General features: G+C 35.5%; 1 protein-coding gene across 4 annotated transcripts in view; it reads left to right on the top strand.

The window, feature by feature from the left end:
* Window positions 1-16,847, top strand: part of TAB2 (TGF-beta activated kinase 1 (MAP3K7) binding protein 2) — an 86,663-nt gene that overhangs the window by 25,191 nt on the left and 44,625 nt on the right. The window contains exon 1 of one of the 4 annotated variants that reach the window (XM_027083726.1): window positions 14,103-14,157. The exons of the other annotated variants lie outside the window; for them this stretch is intronic. The gene's annotated coding sequence lies outside the window, so the exon portion shown is untranslated. Of the gene's footprint in view, window positions 1-14,102; window positions 14,158-16,847 lie in introns of those variants that run through there. 4 annotated transcript variants of the gene reach the window in all.

Below are 16,847 nucleotides of genomic sequence, written 5' to 3'. Positions count from 1 at the left end.
GTAACTGCCTTACTATGAAATCTATAATAACCAACACTTTACTTTCAAAACTTGTGGTCATCTTGCTTTAAAGTTTGGTAACATCCCTAACACCTAGATAACATGCAGCTAGTATTGACTTTAATGTACCTTTGCCTGAATATTTCTAATTTAACTTGTTTGCTAGTAGTAGCAAACTAATGCAAAAACCATTTAAGAAAAATAAATTTGACATGCTATTGAGTTAAGCCCTGTAAATCTCCAAAAAGTACTCTGGTCTTCATTGAAAAGTAAACAGTAACCACAAAACTGTCTTCCTTTAAGAGGTTCACATGTGGTACAAGTAGTTTAGAGAATTAAATGAAACCAATTCTCTGTCCTGAGATCCTCAACTATTCTGCACTACGAATGCCTTCACATAAAGAGTTAATATGGCTTTCAAAAATTGGAAGAAGGTTCCTAGATAGAATCAAGTAACGTATTATGTAATACTTTTGCCTGAAGAATTTAATTATATTTTAAATGTACGTATATAACTAGTATTTGCTATGTTTTTACTTGATTGCTCAAAAGAAACCAAAGTCATTAGTAGTTGCAATGTCGTGAAATTTAACAACAAAACTAAAAACTAAGGTTTCTTGCTACCTTAGATTTTAACCGAGAAAAAACCACTTATGAATGGTTAGAGGGCTGAGGTCACTTAGCTTTTAAGGACATTTACTGCTTTTACCAATTTGTATAGATTTAGAAATAATTAATCCATAAAAGGTGACTTTATTTACTAAATGGGTAGATGACCTTACACATCCTTTGATTTTAAAGTTCAATTCAGTTAGGTTAGAGATTACCCAAAATTGAACAGAGGAATTTTATATCCCAGTTGTGATTTTAAAAGATGATTCCAATATTCTAGCTTATGCTTTGTATTCCTTCCTCCAGTGTTAATGCATAATGAATTTAATGTCAGCCAGTCTTGTCAGCATTAGGTCACTGATTATGTGCCACTTCATTTGTTTGGTATGGAAATAATTATATCTCACTGAGTGTTGAATTAGGACTGGAAAGAGTTACTACCAGAGTTACTATAGGGTCATTACCACTGGTAGGTGAATTGAAGGGGAAATTAGAGAGAATTGCTTCAGAATTTCAAGTTGTACTGGTTATCACTGGGGCTATGAGTAATGGTGAAAGTTTTCTACATTATTAAATGCAAATTGTGTATAAAACACTGTGCTAGGCACAGTAGGGATGTAAAAATAAATAAAACTTGCTTTCAGTCAGTTTACAAACAAGTGATACAAAAAAAGTATCATAATAGAGATAAGCAATGTACTTGAGAGTGCCAGAGAGAATCAACTTTGTAGAGAAGGTAATATTTCTACAAAACCTTGGAGTAGATAGAACTGTTTAGCGAGAGTGACAAGAGTACTCCTAAGTTATGGAAGTCAGAGTATATAATATATGCTGAAAATTGTGAGCACTCCAATGTGCCTACAGAATAGTAGGGTACAGAAGGAACATGATGGGTGATGGAGCTGCGTCACACATGCTTTCAAATGTCTGATGAAGGAGTTTGGATTTAGTCCAGTAGGTAATGAGAATCCATTGCAGGTTTCTTAGCATTGGCACACTTAAGTCAGTGAGGCTTTTGAAAAGCTGACTGCAGTACAGTGAGGCTTTTGAAAAGCTGACTGCAGTACAGTAATTGATAAGGTTAGAGATTAGGCAGTAGGAACACCTATAAAGGACAACACTTATTGTTATGTGATTGGGCATTATGTGTGAAGAGTTTTACCTGCAGTTTCTCATTTAATCCTTACAAGAATGTTGTAAGAAGTAATTGAAATAATACAGGTTAACAGCGTTCATCACAGAGCCCAACCTGTAGTGAGGCTAAACCAGAGTGGTTATGCTATAGGTTCAGAGGAGAGTGCTCTTGTCCACCTTTATGTATGGACGTTTAAATCTCGTCTGTCAAGACTCCTGATGATTGAGCGTTGTTGCAGTTGCTAACTGTATCGGTAACAGTTTCAGCATTGATAACATAGGCTTTGAGTTATTTGAAAGTACATTGAGTTGGCTCAGTTCAGGTACTTGCAAATAAATTCTTTCTATTCTGCTCCTACTCTCCTACCCACATATCAGAATACAAGTAGTGTTATGGGGAAATATGTAGGAAATAACTTTATAGGGAAAATATTCTGCTTTAAGCTCAATTGTTTATGCTTAATTATACAAGTAATACATGAATATATATCCTTATAAAAAATTCAGACATAACAGAGATGACTAAATCTCCTTGGTCCATCTTCCATCCATGTGTCCCTTTACCCAGCCGGCTCTCATTAGTGTTACCCTTTCAGAGCATTTCCTGTGCATTCATATAAAAATAATCTGTCTAAAAATTTTTTTGTATCCTTTTTTTTTTTTTAACACAAAGAGTATCATTATACATGGGTTTTGCATCTTTTTTCATTCAGTAATGTCTTATAGGTCTTTGCATATAATTACTTGGATATCTTACTCCACTTAAAAAAAAGTTGTATGATGTTCTTTAGTATTGCTATACAGTAATTTATTTATTCATTCCTCAATGGTCATTCAGGTTGTTCTTTTAGTAATATACACTCCAGTGACATCCTTATGTGCTCCTCTTTAAACACATGTGTTTGTCCATAGGTTAGATACTTTATATTGTTATAGATAGAGCTCTGGTACTTAATGATCAGCAACAAATTTCATTTACAACTGATTGCGCTAGCACTGGGTAGTGACACCACAGTTGAGAACTGCTGGCCTAGAATACTGTTCTGCTACTGACTTAGTTGGAACTGTAGATATATCTCTTAATACGTCTTTCCATGATTCTCTTCAGTTAAAAAGAAAAAAAAAATGGTTTACCTGTTGTCTTCTCTGCTTCACATGTGGGGAGGATGAAGTAAGATAACAAATATATGCTATAAGAAGTCCAATATAAATCTGAATTCTACTAATTTATAATCTCAGAAGCAGGGACCATATTTTATTCATCTTTGCATGTTTAGAACACATTACCAGGCTTATAGTGGGCAATGTTTGTGGAATGGATCCCAGATATCAAGGTGAACCAAAAAGTAGATCATATTTATGAGAAAGTTCCAGGCCACTATAATTTTCTTAGCTCTTTTACATTATCTAGAATCTGTACATTTTTCACTGAAAACTTTCTACCTTTTTAGCCTTATCTCACTTACCCTTCTACACTACAGCTATAATTCTTCAAATTTATTCTTTCATGGTCTTTCCCGCAACACAAACAGTAGTCAGTGATATCCTGCAAGACTTTTATGATTCATCTGTAATGGCTAAGTTCAAGCACTACATTCTTTGTGAAGTTTCTCCTGCCTCTCCTTAATTCCTAAGTTTTAGACACTTCCTCCTGATCTCCACTGCAGCTTATACACTGCTAAATGGCACAGAGTGAGTGTTGCTGAATGAATGCATGCCCACCTCTGGGACTTGGTGGAATGTCACAGAACCAGGCAGGGCTTGGAACTTCAGAGATAAATTATCTGAATCTGGAAAGTGAGAGGCATGTTGTTCTTGCTGACTTGTGGGATTCAGCACATATGGTGCAGAGGAAAGCAATTAAGATCATCTATGATATGCCTGTGCCTACCCTACTTCTTCAGCCTCTTCCTTTATCACACTTTTTCACTGTTAGTCTCACTCCCTGCACTTCAACATTAACCAGCTTCTTGTGGTTTTCCAAACTTGCCATGCATTTAAAGTCTTTTCCCAGACAACTACTTATGTTTGAAATATTCTTTCCCTCTTGCCTGACAATCTAGCGAACACATGTTTATCTTCCAAGACCCAGCTTAGGTGTTGCCTTCTTTATTTTATTTTTTTTAAATTATAATCTTGTGATCGTTTTGTTTTTCATGTCATCATTCTTTTTTTTGAATTTTATTTATTTTTTTATATAGCAGGTTCTTATTAGTTATCCATTTTATACATATAAGTGTATATATGTCAATCCCAATCTCCCAATTCATCCCACCACCACCATCCTCCCCACTACTTTCCCCCCTTGGTGTCCATACATTTGTTCTCTACATCTGTGTCTCTATTTCTGCCCTGCAAACCGGTTCATCTGTACTATATTTCTAGGTTCCACATATATGCATTAGTATGCGATATTTTTTTTTTCTCTTTCTGACTTACTTCACTCTGTATGACAGTCTCTAGGTCCATCCACGTCTCTACAAATGACACAGTTTCGTTCCTTTTTATGGCTGAGTAATATTCCATTGTATATATGCACCACATCTTCTTTATCCAGTCGTCTGTCAACGGGCATTTAGGTTGCTTCCATGTCCTGGCTATTGTAAATAGTGCTGCAGTGGACATAGGGGTGCAAGTGTCTTTCTGAATTATGGTTTTCTCTAGATATATGCCCAGTAGTGGGATTGCTGGGTCATATGGTAGTTCTATTTTTAGTTTTTTAAGGAACCTCCATAGTGTTCTCCATAGTGGCTGTATCAATTTACATTCCCACCAACAGTGCAAGGGGGTTCCCTTTTCTCCACACCCTCTCCAGCATTTGTTGTTTCTGGATTTTCTGATGATGCCCATTCTAACTGGTATGAGGTGATACCTCATTGTAGTTTTGATTTGCATTTCTCTAATAATTAGTGATGTTGAGCACCTTTTCATGTGCTTCTTGGCCGTCTGTATGTCTTCTTTGGAGAAATGTCTATTTAGGTCTTTTACCCATTTTTTGATTGGTTTGTTTGTTTTTTTTTTTTAATATTGAGCTGCATGAGCTGTTTATATATTTTGGAGATTAACCCTTTGTTGATTCATTTGCAAATATTTTCTCGCATTCTGAGGGTTGTCAATTCGTCTTGTTTATGGTTTCCTTGGCTGTGCAAAAGCTTTTAAGTATCAATAGGTCCCGTTTGTTTATTTTAGTTTTTATTTCCATTACTCTATGAGGTGGATCAAAAAAGATCTTGCTGTGATTTATGTCAAAGAGTGTTCTTCCTATGTTTTCCTCTAAGAGTTTTATAGTGTCCGGTCTTACATTTAGGTCTCTAATCCATTTGGAGTTTATTTTTGTGTATGGTGTTAGGGAGTGTTCTAATTTCGTTCTTTTACATGTAGCTGTCCAGTTTTCCCAGCACCACTTATTGAAGAGACTGTCTTTTCTCCATTGTATATCCTTGCCTCCTTTATCATAGATTAGTTGACCATAGGTGTGTGGGTTTATGTCTGGGCTTTCTATCCTGTTCCATTGATCTGTATTTCTGTTTTTGTGCCACTACCATATTGTCTTAATTACTGTAGCTTTGTAGTATAGTCTGAAGTCAGGGAGTCAGATTCCTCCAGCTCCATTTTTTTCCCTCAAGACTGCTTTGGCTATTCAGGGTCTCTTGTGTCTCCATACAAATTTTAAGATTTTTTGTTCTAGTTCCGTAAAAAATGCCATTGGTAATTTGATAGGGATTGCATTGAATCTGTAGATTGCTTTGGGTAGTAGAGTCATTTTCACAATGTTGATTCTTCCAATGCATGAACATGGTATATCTTTCCATCTGTTTGTATCATCTTTAATTTCTTTCAGCAGTCTTATAGTTTTCTTTTGTCTTTTGTCTCCTTAGGTAGGTTTATTCCTAGGTATTTTATTCTTTTTGTTGCAATAGTAAATGGGAGTGTTTCCTTAATTTCTCTTTCAGATTTTTCATCATTTGTGTATAGGAATGCGAGAGACTTCTGTGCATTAGTTTTGTATCCTGCAACTTTACCAAATTCATTGTTTAGCTCTAGTAGTTTTCTGGTGGCATATTTAGGATTCTCTGTGTGTAGCATCATGTCATCTGAAAACAGTGACAGTTTTACTTCTTCTTTTCCAATTTTTATTCCTTTTTTTTCTTTTCCTTCTCTGATTGCTGTGACTCGGACTTCCAAAACTATGTTGAATAATAGTGGCAAGAGTGGACATCCTTGTCTTCTTCCTGATCTTAGAGGAAATGCTTTCAGTTTTTCACCAGTGAGAATGATGTTTGTGGTGGGTTTGTTATGTATGGCCTTTATTATGTTGAGGTAGGTTCCCTCTATGCCCACTTCCTGGAGAGGATTTTTTTTTTTTTTTTTGCCATACTTGGGCCTCTCACTGTTGTGGCCTCTCCCATTGCATAACACAGGCTCCAGACGTGCAGGCTTAGTGACCATGGCTCATGGGCCTAGCCGCTGCACGGCATGTGGGATCTTCCCAGACCGGGGCACGAACCCGTGTCCCCTGCATCGGCAGGCAGACTCTCAACTACTGCGCCACCAGGGAAGCCCATCTGGAGAGTTTTTGTCATACGTGGGTGTTGAATTTTGTCAGAAGCTTTTTCTGCATCTATTGAGATGATTATATGGTTTTTATTGTTCAGTTTCTTAATATGGTGTATCACATTGATTGATTTGCATGTATTGAAGAACCCTTGCATCCCTGGGATAAGTCCCACTTGACCATGGTGTATGATCGTTTTAATGTGTTGTTGGATTCTGTTTGCTAGTATTTTGTTGAGGATTTTTGCATCTATATTCATCAGTGATACTGTTCTGTAATTTTCTTTTTTTGTAGTATCCTTGTCTGGTTTTGGTATCAGGGTGATGGTGGCCTCGTAGAATGAGTTTGGGAGTGTTCCTCCCTCTGCTATATTTTGGAAGTGTTTGAGAAGGATAGGTGTTAGCTCTTCTCTAAATGTTTGATAGAATTTGCTTGTGAAGCCATCTGGTCCTGGGCTTTTGTTTGTTGGAAGATTTTTAATCACAGTCTCAATTTCAGTGCTTGTGATTGGTCTGTTTATATTTTCTATTTCTTCCTGGTTCAGTCTCGGAAGGTTGTGCTTTTCTAAGAATTTGTCCATTTCTTCCAGGTTGTCCATTTTATTGGCATTTAGTTGCTTGTAGTAATCTCTCATGATCCTTTGTATTCCTGCAGTGTCAGTTGTTACTTGTCCTGTTTCATTTCTAATTCTATTGATTTGAGTCATCTCCCTCTTTTTCTTGATGAGTCTGGCTAATGGTTTATCAATTTTGTTTATCTTCTCAAAGAACTAGCTTTTAGTTTTATTGATCTTTGCTATTATTTTCTTTGTTTCTATTTCATTTATTTCTGCTCTGATCTTTATGATTTCTTTCCTTCTGCTAACTTTAGGTTTTGTTTTTTCTTCTTTCTCTAGTTCCTTTAGGTGTAAGGTTAGGTTGTTTATTTGAGATTTTTCTTGTTTCTTGAGGTAGGCTTATATTGCTATAAACTTTCCTCTTAGAACTGCTTTTGCTGCATCCCATAGGTTTTGGATCATATTGTTTTTGTTGTCATTTGTCTCTAGGTATTTTTTGATTTCCTCTTTGATTTCTTCAGTGATTTCTTGGTTATTTAATAACATATTGTTTAGCCTCCATGTGATTATGTTTTTTCGGTTTTTTTTCCCTGTGATTGATTTCTAATCTCATAGTGTTGTGGTCAGAAAAGATGCTTGATATGATTTCAACTTTCTTAAATTTACTGAGGTTTGATCTGTGACCCAAGACGTGATCTATCCTGGAGAATGTTCCTTGTGCACTTGAGAAGAAAGTGTAATCTGCTGTTTTTGGACAGAATGTCCTATAAATGTCAGTTAAATCTAGCTAGTCTGTTGTGTCATTGAAAGCTTGTGTTTCCTTATTAATTTTCTGTTTGGATGATCTGTCCATTGGTGTAAATGAGGTGTTAAAAGTCCCCCACTATTATTGTGTTACTGTTGATTTCCTCTTTCATAGCTCTTAGCAGTTGCCTTATGTATTGAGGTGCTCCTATGTTGGGTGCATATATATTTATAATTGTTATATCTTCTTTTTGGATTGATCCCTTGATCATTATGTATTGTCCTTTCTTGTCTCTTGTAATATTCTTTATTTTAAAGTCTATTTATCTGATACGAGTATTGCTACTCCAGCTTTCTTTTGATTTCCATTTGCATGGAATATCTTTTTCCATCCCCTCACTTTCAGTCTGTATATGTCCCTAGGTCTGAAGTGGTTCTCTTGTAGACAGCATATATATGGGTCTTGTTTTTGTATCCATTCAGCAAGCCTGTGTCTTTTGGTTGGAGCACTTAATCCATTCATGTTTAAGGTGATTATCGATATCTATGTTCCTATTACCATTTTCTTAATTGTTATGGGTTTGTTTTTGTAGGTCCTTTACTTCTCTTGTGTTTCCCACTTAGAGAAGTTCCTTTAGCATTTGTTGTAGAGTTGGTTTGGTGGTGCTGAATTCTCTTAGCTTTTGCTTGTCTGTAAAGCTTTTGATTTCTCCGTTGAATCTGAATGAGATCCTTGCTGAGTAGAGTAATCTTGGTTGTAGGTTCTTCCCTTTCATCACTTTAAATATATGATGCCACTCCCTTCTGGCTTGTGGAGTTTCTGCTGAGGAATCAGCTGTTAACTTTATGGGAGTTCCCTTGTATGTTATTTGTCATTTTTCCCTTGTTGCTTTCAATAATTTTTCTTTGTCTTTAATTTTTGTCAATTTGATTGCTACGTGTCTCGGTGTGTTTCTCCTTGGGTTTATCCTGCCTGGGACTCTCTGCGCTTCCTGGACTTGGGTGGCTATTTCCTTTCCCATGTTAGGGATGTTTTCAACTATAATCTCTTCGAATATTTTCTCAGGTCCTTTCTCTCTCTCTTCTCCTTCTGGGACCCCTATAATGTGAATGTTTTTGTGTTTAATGTTGTCCCAGAGGTCTCTTTGGCTGTCTTCATTTCTTTTCATTCTTTTTTCTTTATTCTGTTCCATGGCAGTGAATTCCACCATTCTGTCTTCCAGGTCACTTATCCGTTCTTCTGCCTCAGTTATTCTGCTATTGATTCCTTCTAGTGTATTTTTCATTTCAGTTATTGTATTGTTCATCTCTGTTTGTTTGTTCTTTAATTCTTCTAGGTGTTTGTTCTTTAATTCTTCTAGGTCTTTGTTAAACATTTCTTGCATCTTCTCCATCTTTGCCTCCATTCTTTTTCCGAGGTCCTGGATCATCTTCACTATCATTATTCTGAATTCTTTTTCCGGAAGGTTGCCTATCTCCACTTCATTTAGTTGTTTTTCTGGGGTTTTATCTTGTTCCTTCATCTGGTACATAGCCCTCTGCCTTTTCATCTTGTCCATCTTTCTGTGAAGGTGGTTTTTGTTCCACAGGCAGCAGGATTGTAGTTCTTGCTTCCGCTGTCTCAGTGTTGCCTTCTTTAATTAATCGTTTCCATAAACCCTCCACTTCCCTCAGAATTGATGGGTCCCTTCTTTGTTTCCCATGTATACTGCAGCACAACTCAGTTACAGTTCAGTTATTATATTTACTTGTTGATGTATTGTCTTCCCCTACTAAAATGTAAATTTCTTGAGTGGAGGCAACTGTGCTTTTATTAATTTTAATATTTTCAGCACCCATTATCATATAGAGTGACTAGTAGACACTCAACAAATGTTTATTGAGTAAGCAAAATATGTATACTATATAGTACATATGCAAATATAATATATAACAGTAATATATTAGAAAATGTGTCATTTCATAAATCAAAATATGAAGTAGATGATCACTTTCATATATTTTTGCAGTTCATATTTTCTTATTATGAAAGTCTCTAGATTTATGGATAAGCATTGTATAATGAGATTTCTGGTTCTTTATTCAACTATATTATACAATTAAAAATATTGAGTATTCTCTAAGGGTATCTATAATTGTTTGGAGAATTGTGAAATAGATTTATATGTAATAAATCTGCTGAGATAGAAGTTTCTGTACAGTTTTGAGATTATTCTTGACCATCTAATATAAAATTCATTCCCCATAACTATAACAAGATTAATAGCCATCTTTTCAACAGTTTTGTAGTGTTAGATTTGAAAGACTGGCACATAACTTAACAAAAAACAAAATTACTTTATTTTAGAGAGTTGATTCAATTTAATATTGTTTCACTGTTTTAACCACTCATTTTAAATACACTGTAATTTCTTTTGAAGATTCTGAATACTGTTATAGTAATGAAATCTTTCTTTTAAATATTTTCCTTTGCATATAGATCCTTATGTACTTTCTCCATTAGCAGGCTTAGCAGTCTCATGATTCACCACAGTTGTCAATTACCAATCAAGTGTATGTATATGATTTTAAAATTACTGATATAACTTTTTGTTAGTTATTAAAGGTTTTGGAGATCAAGAATAACTGTCCATTTATACTGTGTCTAACTCATGAAGTTAATCATCACACTCTCAGTGCCGTAACACACACACATACCTAGCATCTGGCCAGCAGTCTACACTGGGGAGAAGTCAGCTAAGGGCCATGACAGTAGAAAGAAGATGGGCAAAGTTAGATGAGATGAACAGAAAAAACAGGGGTCAAGGAAGGGGTTGAAACTACATGGAGATGGTGAAACTTCTTATAACTTTCTCTGAATCTTCATCTTAAAATGCCATTCTAGATTAATATTTTAACCACATTATTATAATTTTTACATGTCACTGAGACTGTTAGTTCATTCCAAATGTTTATGGTTGATGTAAGATGTAAACTGGTTCTTTCAAGTGCTTTCATTTCTTTTTCTCCTCTTTTTTTCCCTTTTACCCATAAATAGGAGCTTATTATCATATCACATATTTATATCATGTTTTCTTTTAAAGATATTTGCATACAGGATGCATTATCCAAAAATTACATGAAAAGGGGCTCACTCAGAAGTAACTTTGTTTCCATCTTAAAGCCCTAATGTATTGAAAGATAATAATGGGGTATGAATTGGAAAATACACACAAGGTAGTTAGTTATATAATATGTTTTGATGGATTATAACCATTCTGCCTTAGATTTATTGCACTTTTCTTGATCCTTAGAAAATGGTAGCACTCACCACAAAACCACAATACATAAATTGCCAAGTGTGGCTGACTTGCACATTCCTTTTAGAGGAACTTATAACTGGTAAGCCTTTTAACCATAAGAAATGGTCAACATTCAGTGAACTTGAGGCAGTGTATTAAATGAGAAAATTGGGAAATTTTTTTTTAAGAGGAGGTCATGTGGATCATTATGTTACTTCAGTTATTAATATTTACTGTTTTTCTTTAGAAAATAAATTACTGTAGGCTTATAAAGTTGAGAAATACATTTTCTGGTAACATAATCCTTTGTTCCCTTTAATCTTTTAACTAACACTAAATCTGAACATGATAGGTAAAGTAAGTAGCATTTAGGTGACTAACTTGGTGTGTTTCTGTTATTTTATTTTTGCAAATATCTATGTAAAATGATTCAGTATTACAGCTGTTTTATGCTAAAGTTTATGCTACAGGTGAATTATACTTATCCTGTTTTTAATTGTAGATGATGATAGTATTTGAATTTTAGATTTTTAATTGCCATAGCTATAATTCTTACATTTTAAATGTTAGGAAAATAACTTGATATTATAGAATTTGGGGGGCAGTGAGTTTGCTTTGCCTTAATAAAGATGTAATATCATGCTCCAAGAAATACAGTTCTAAAAATTTGCTGTTGAAGTTAATTTTGAGATTTTTCATTATTCAATTAATGGCATTTGTAAATTCTTTTAAAGTTAATCAGATGTGAAGTGCATCAACGATTACCTACTTGGCATTTGATGAGATACTTACATATTACACCAATAATGAATAAGGTATTTTAAATAGTGTATATAATTAGGAAGGTAATACTTTTTTTTTAAGTTTAATTCTGAAATCTTCATTGAGGCCAAAAAGTTTCAAAACTTGCTTTAACTTTAAAAAAGTTATAGCTAACTCACTGCACAGTCTGATCCTGTCAGCCAGTCCACAGAGAGACACAAGTTAAAATTAGTAATAAGAAACTGTTAACATCATATTGACAACCAAATATGTAAGTTGAAACATTCTACCTTCCAATTAGACATCCTGGGGAGTTGAGTAACCGTTGTTGAGGTCAGGGGCTTTGCAGTACAAACAGTTCTGTTAAAATTTGACATATGTGATCCTAAAAAACACCATACTATGGAAAATAATACAGTCAAAAAATAAAAAAACAAAACCCTACAAGACTTACGGGAAACATGGAATTGGGGTACAACACTCAAAATGTCATCAGTGAACATTTAGAAAGATAGGAACCTTAAAAAACATGATAGTATAGTTTTACACATGTTAAGTGGCTAAGAAATATGTAAATACTTGTACAATATTTATACAAATAAATATTGTATTTTGCTTTTAAACCCTCCTGAAGTTTGCCTTGTAAAAGAAGTTTCCACATAGTTGTGGAAGCTTGCTATTGTGAAGTGGTTGAAGAAGGGTTTTCTGAAATCACAAGGGAAGTTGAACACAAGTTGTGGATGGGTGTGACTGATTCCACGAAGATGCAGTGAGCTGAGGTAGCTGGCAGATGGTTGAGGTGTGTTCACATTCACATTTTGTGTATTCACATGCAGCTTGTTTCAGCTGAGTATGGTTTTCTGCATTCACCTAGTGTTTCTGGCAGATAAAATCACAGCAAAATTCATTTAGTGTTCAAATTGTTCCCTAACATATCAATTGCATTGAAACAAATTTACAGTTTCAAAACAAGTATTACAGCAGCACTGACATAGCCAGGGGTAAGGCAGACACTTTAGTTTGGAGGGATAGCTACCATTTTTTATAGTAGTCTTTAATCTAGATGTATTCTGATCTGTATTTAGAGATTTATTGCAGCAATATTTTTTGAACATCTACTACTTGCCTTACACTTTCTAAGTGTTTAGGGTACAGCAGCGGTGAACAAGGTAGTGTCTCCACTTTGAAACTAACATTACTTGTGTAAAAATTTCTGTTTGTTGTCAAGGGTTAGTTTTAGGAGGTAAAATTGGATAGATGAATGGAAGAGGAAGTCTGGTAAAAGCAGTCTACTGGGCAGCAAGGCTTTTCTCTTACCTCTTAAATATATATACTTTTATAAGACAATTTCCTAGGGTTCTATCCAACTCAAGATTTCATTGTTTATAGAAAAAATTATCGTCTCTGGAAGTCACTATGGAAATCAGAGTTAAATTTTAGGATGGTATATATGGTTAAAGTGGAAAGACCTTCTTGTCCACAAGCTAAAGGAGAATCCTAATGCAGTTGAGAAATGAACTTTAGTTTTATATATTTCTTCCTATTTCTCTGTGATATTTCAACATGAACTGTATTTTTTTTTGTTATAATAATTAAATTTGTTCCAGCAAAACTCAACCATGTACAAACTGGGCAAAGATAAAATATGTATACCAGTTTACATAATAATACTAAACCGTTAGTGTTAACTCAAGATCTTCTATGATAAAGGCCACTGTACACTTGCAGCCTTCATTGGCCTTTCTCGTCTTCTCTTGTAGATACTCACCACCCCAAACTCCTTCTTCATAATTCCCTTTCCTCCTGTCCCTCCTTCTTTTAGCCAGACAGGTGACTGACTCATTGTCTCCAGAACCTGTCCAGTATTTGGTTGCCTTGCTTCATACTTTAACCTTATTTAAGTACCCATGATTCAAGACCCTCCCACACCTTCCCTCAGCCCAGAGAGCCCTTTAAACACCTATAGCACAGTTTATATCACTTATCTGGCACTTATATGCAACCTAATATTTGGTTTTCAGGTAGCTTTATCTGAGTTACCTAATTAAAACAAATTATTTGTCCCATATACATGGGAAAGGAAGGCCTCAAAGGCTCAGTCAACTCCTTCAATATTCTGCAGCCAGAGTGGCCTGCAGCTGTGTTTGCTAAGGTTTTGTTCCTTTGTACTTTGTGGAAATTCATGATATTTAGAATAAATAATTATTACTACTAGTGTTTGTAGTTTTTGCTACAGGCCAGGCAAGTGTAATACCATTAATTTTCACTGTGTTATCACTAATCCTGTAAATTCTTGGAGTTTCCTTCATTTTACAAGGAAGAAATGATAGTGTTAATGGCTACCATTTACATAAGCTATTTTATTTACTTGTTTGCTTGCTCTGTGTTCCTTTTTATTATCTTATGTGTATTACTCAAAATCATGTGAGGTAGCTACTCTGTCATCACCATTTTGTAGGTGAAGAAACTGAGACACAGAGGAGTTTAATGATTTGCCCAAGAAGACACTGCAAGTAAGTGACAGATTAAATTTCATAAATAAATGAGCACAAATTATAGAATCCGAGAATTTATACTTAACCAGCCATTTAATTGTCTCATCTTATTAAATGAAACAATGCCCACTAATGTAGAAATTGAGGGTGAAATATTTAGCAGTGTTATTTCTGTTTTTAACTATTAATATGTTCTTTTGCCAGAAAATTTTAGAAACAGATGGTTAGAGTATTGTTTCTTGAAATTCTACTGCTTAGGAAAGTTTCAAGCTTATCTGAGAGTTACATTTAATTTATTCATTGATTTCTTTTTTTTAATAAGACTTTAATAATAAAGGCCAACACTTTGTCAAGTTTAAATTACATAAATCTAAGTAGTTTATATAAGATACATTACCAGTTACTCCGTTTTTATTTATCTTTTTATAAATTAATTAATTTATTATTTATTTATGGCTGCATTGGGTCTTCGTTGCTGCACGCAGGCTTTCTCTAGTTGTGGTGAGTGGGGGCTACTCTTCGTTGTGGTGCACGGGCTTCTCACTGTGGTGGCTTCTCTTGTTGCAGAGCACAGGCTCTAGGCACACGGGTTTCAGTAGTTGTGGCATGCGGGCTCAGTAGTTGTGGCTCACAGGCTCTAGAGCACAGGCTCAGTAGTTGTGGCGCACAGGCTTAGTTGCTCCGTGGCACGTGGGATCTTTCTGGTCTAGGGATCGAACCCATATACCCTGCACTGTCAGATGGATTTTTTTTTTTTTTTTTTTTTTTGCGGTACGCGGGCCTCTCACTGCCCTGGCCTCTCCCGTTGCGGAGCATGGGCTCTGGACGCGCAGGCTCAGCGGCCATGGCTCACAGGCCTAGCCGCTCCGTGGCATGTGGGATCTTCCCAGACCGGGGCACGAACCCGTGTCCCCTGCATCAGCAGATGGACTCTCAACCACTGTGCCACCAGGGAAGCCCTGTCAGATGGATTCTTAACCACTGCACCACCAGGGAAGTCCACTCCTTTTTTCTTAAAAGTTAGATCTCTGGGAATTTTGCTTTCCTCCATCATTTATTTTGTATGGTACCTCCTGGCCAGGAGCAGTCAACTTTAATCTTTTACATATCGGTATAGTCATAGTTTGGGGGTTTTGTTTGTTTTTTAATCTCTTGTCAAGGTTTGTTTAAAAGTAATACATCTCATCTAAATCTATAATTTCAATAGCAGAATAGTAGTGTTTACCCCTATCCCCTCCCCTCTCATTTCTCCCCATTTATCCTGGGGTTAGAATTGCGAGAGCTTTGCTGTTTTCTTGGACTTGATGGAAAGCCAGCTTTTGGTCACATATGGTTAATATTCTACAGTTTTTTCATTAACAACACACACACTTTTCTTCCCAAAATGCTAGTAGGGGAAGGACCTTGGCAATATAATCCACCCCTCATAATAGATTAAGTGTAGGCTAACAGTATTTACAGGAAAAAGTAATATAAATACTGAATATGGATTTAAGCAAAAAATTGTGAAATAAGTATTGGGCAGATGGACATTGGAGTGAAGAAGCATGGTTATATTATGGGATGGGAACTAAGTTATAAAGCTAACTCTTCATTTTCCACAGTAGGAAGTCCATAGAAAATGTATAAAATTGAAAAATCAAGAAACAGCCCTATAATCATCTTTGTATAATGTGGAGAAACAGCTCAGTGTTGACAGTGGAATATGGAATAGGATAAAAGTGGAGAGGCATGAGACAGGGAAATTGCTGGTTTCTCGATAAACTTTGTAGTACTGTTTGGCTTTTAAAAAACTATGTACATGTTTTCTTCTTTAAATTTTTATTTAATTTTTCATTATAGGGTATATCCTTAAAATAGTTCCGGAACAAAAAATTAAGATATTTTAAAATCAATTTTTGTATATAATGTTTAGTGTTTGGGCTGGAAGGAATGTTGGCCTTTAGGGAAAAAATTAATAATGACTGTATGATGTTTTATACATAATATAACCAAGAATATTTTTCTTTGACTGTTCTTAAATTATATGGTAGGATTGTCTCATCTCTGCTCAGATTTTAATTAATGCCAGCACCATAGATGCCTCTCAAATGTTTATCTGCAGCCTAGACCTCTCCTCTGAGCTCCAGGTCCATATATCCCAACTCCCTCTGTGATATCACTGTTTTGAGGTTTTAAAGGTACCCTCGACTCAGTATGTTCAAAACTAAACTTAGAATCTACCCCTTTGTTTTCTTGGACCTTTTCTGTTGTTCCCTAGTTTATAGATGGGACCACCATCTGAGCAAATAAGAAAGCAACCTTTATACCTCCTTCTTTACCCCAGTATCTAATCCATCTCAAAGTTCTATTAAATTTTACTTCCTAAATATCCCTGAAGATTTTCCTTCTACTCACTGTCCATTGCTATCTCTGCAGTTACAAGCTATTAACTATTTCATGGTTACACTACAGCATTTTTCTAACTGGTCTTCTCATATATTCTTTTGCCCCTTTTCTCTGTACTATAGCCATTCTTCATACATACAGGTTTTCTTGATCATGTCACCTTTCCTGCCTCTGAGCTTAAATCTATCAGTGGCTTCCCATTACCCTGAAGCTAAAACCTCCAAATTTTAATGGCCCAAAAGGCACTTCACGATGTGGCCCCTACCTTTTTCTTGCTGCTGCTCTTTATAGTTTTTCCACATGTACTCCTTTCCAGTCTG

This window comes from Aethalodelphis obliquidens, unplaced genomic scaffold (assembly GCF_003676395.1).
Source record: "Aethalodelphis obliquidens isolate GAN/ISIS:26980383/991018 unplaced genomic scaffold, ASM367639v1 scaffold3, whole genome shotgun sequence".
NCBI lineage: Eukaryota > Metazoa > Chordata > Mammalia > Artiodactyla > Delphinidae > Aethalodelphis > Aethalodelphis obliquidens.
This window is presented reverse-complemented; position numbering and strand designations above follow the sequence as displayed.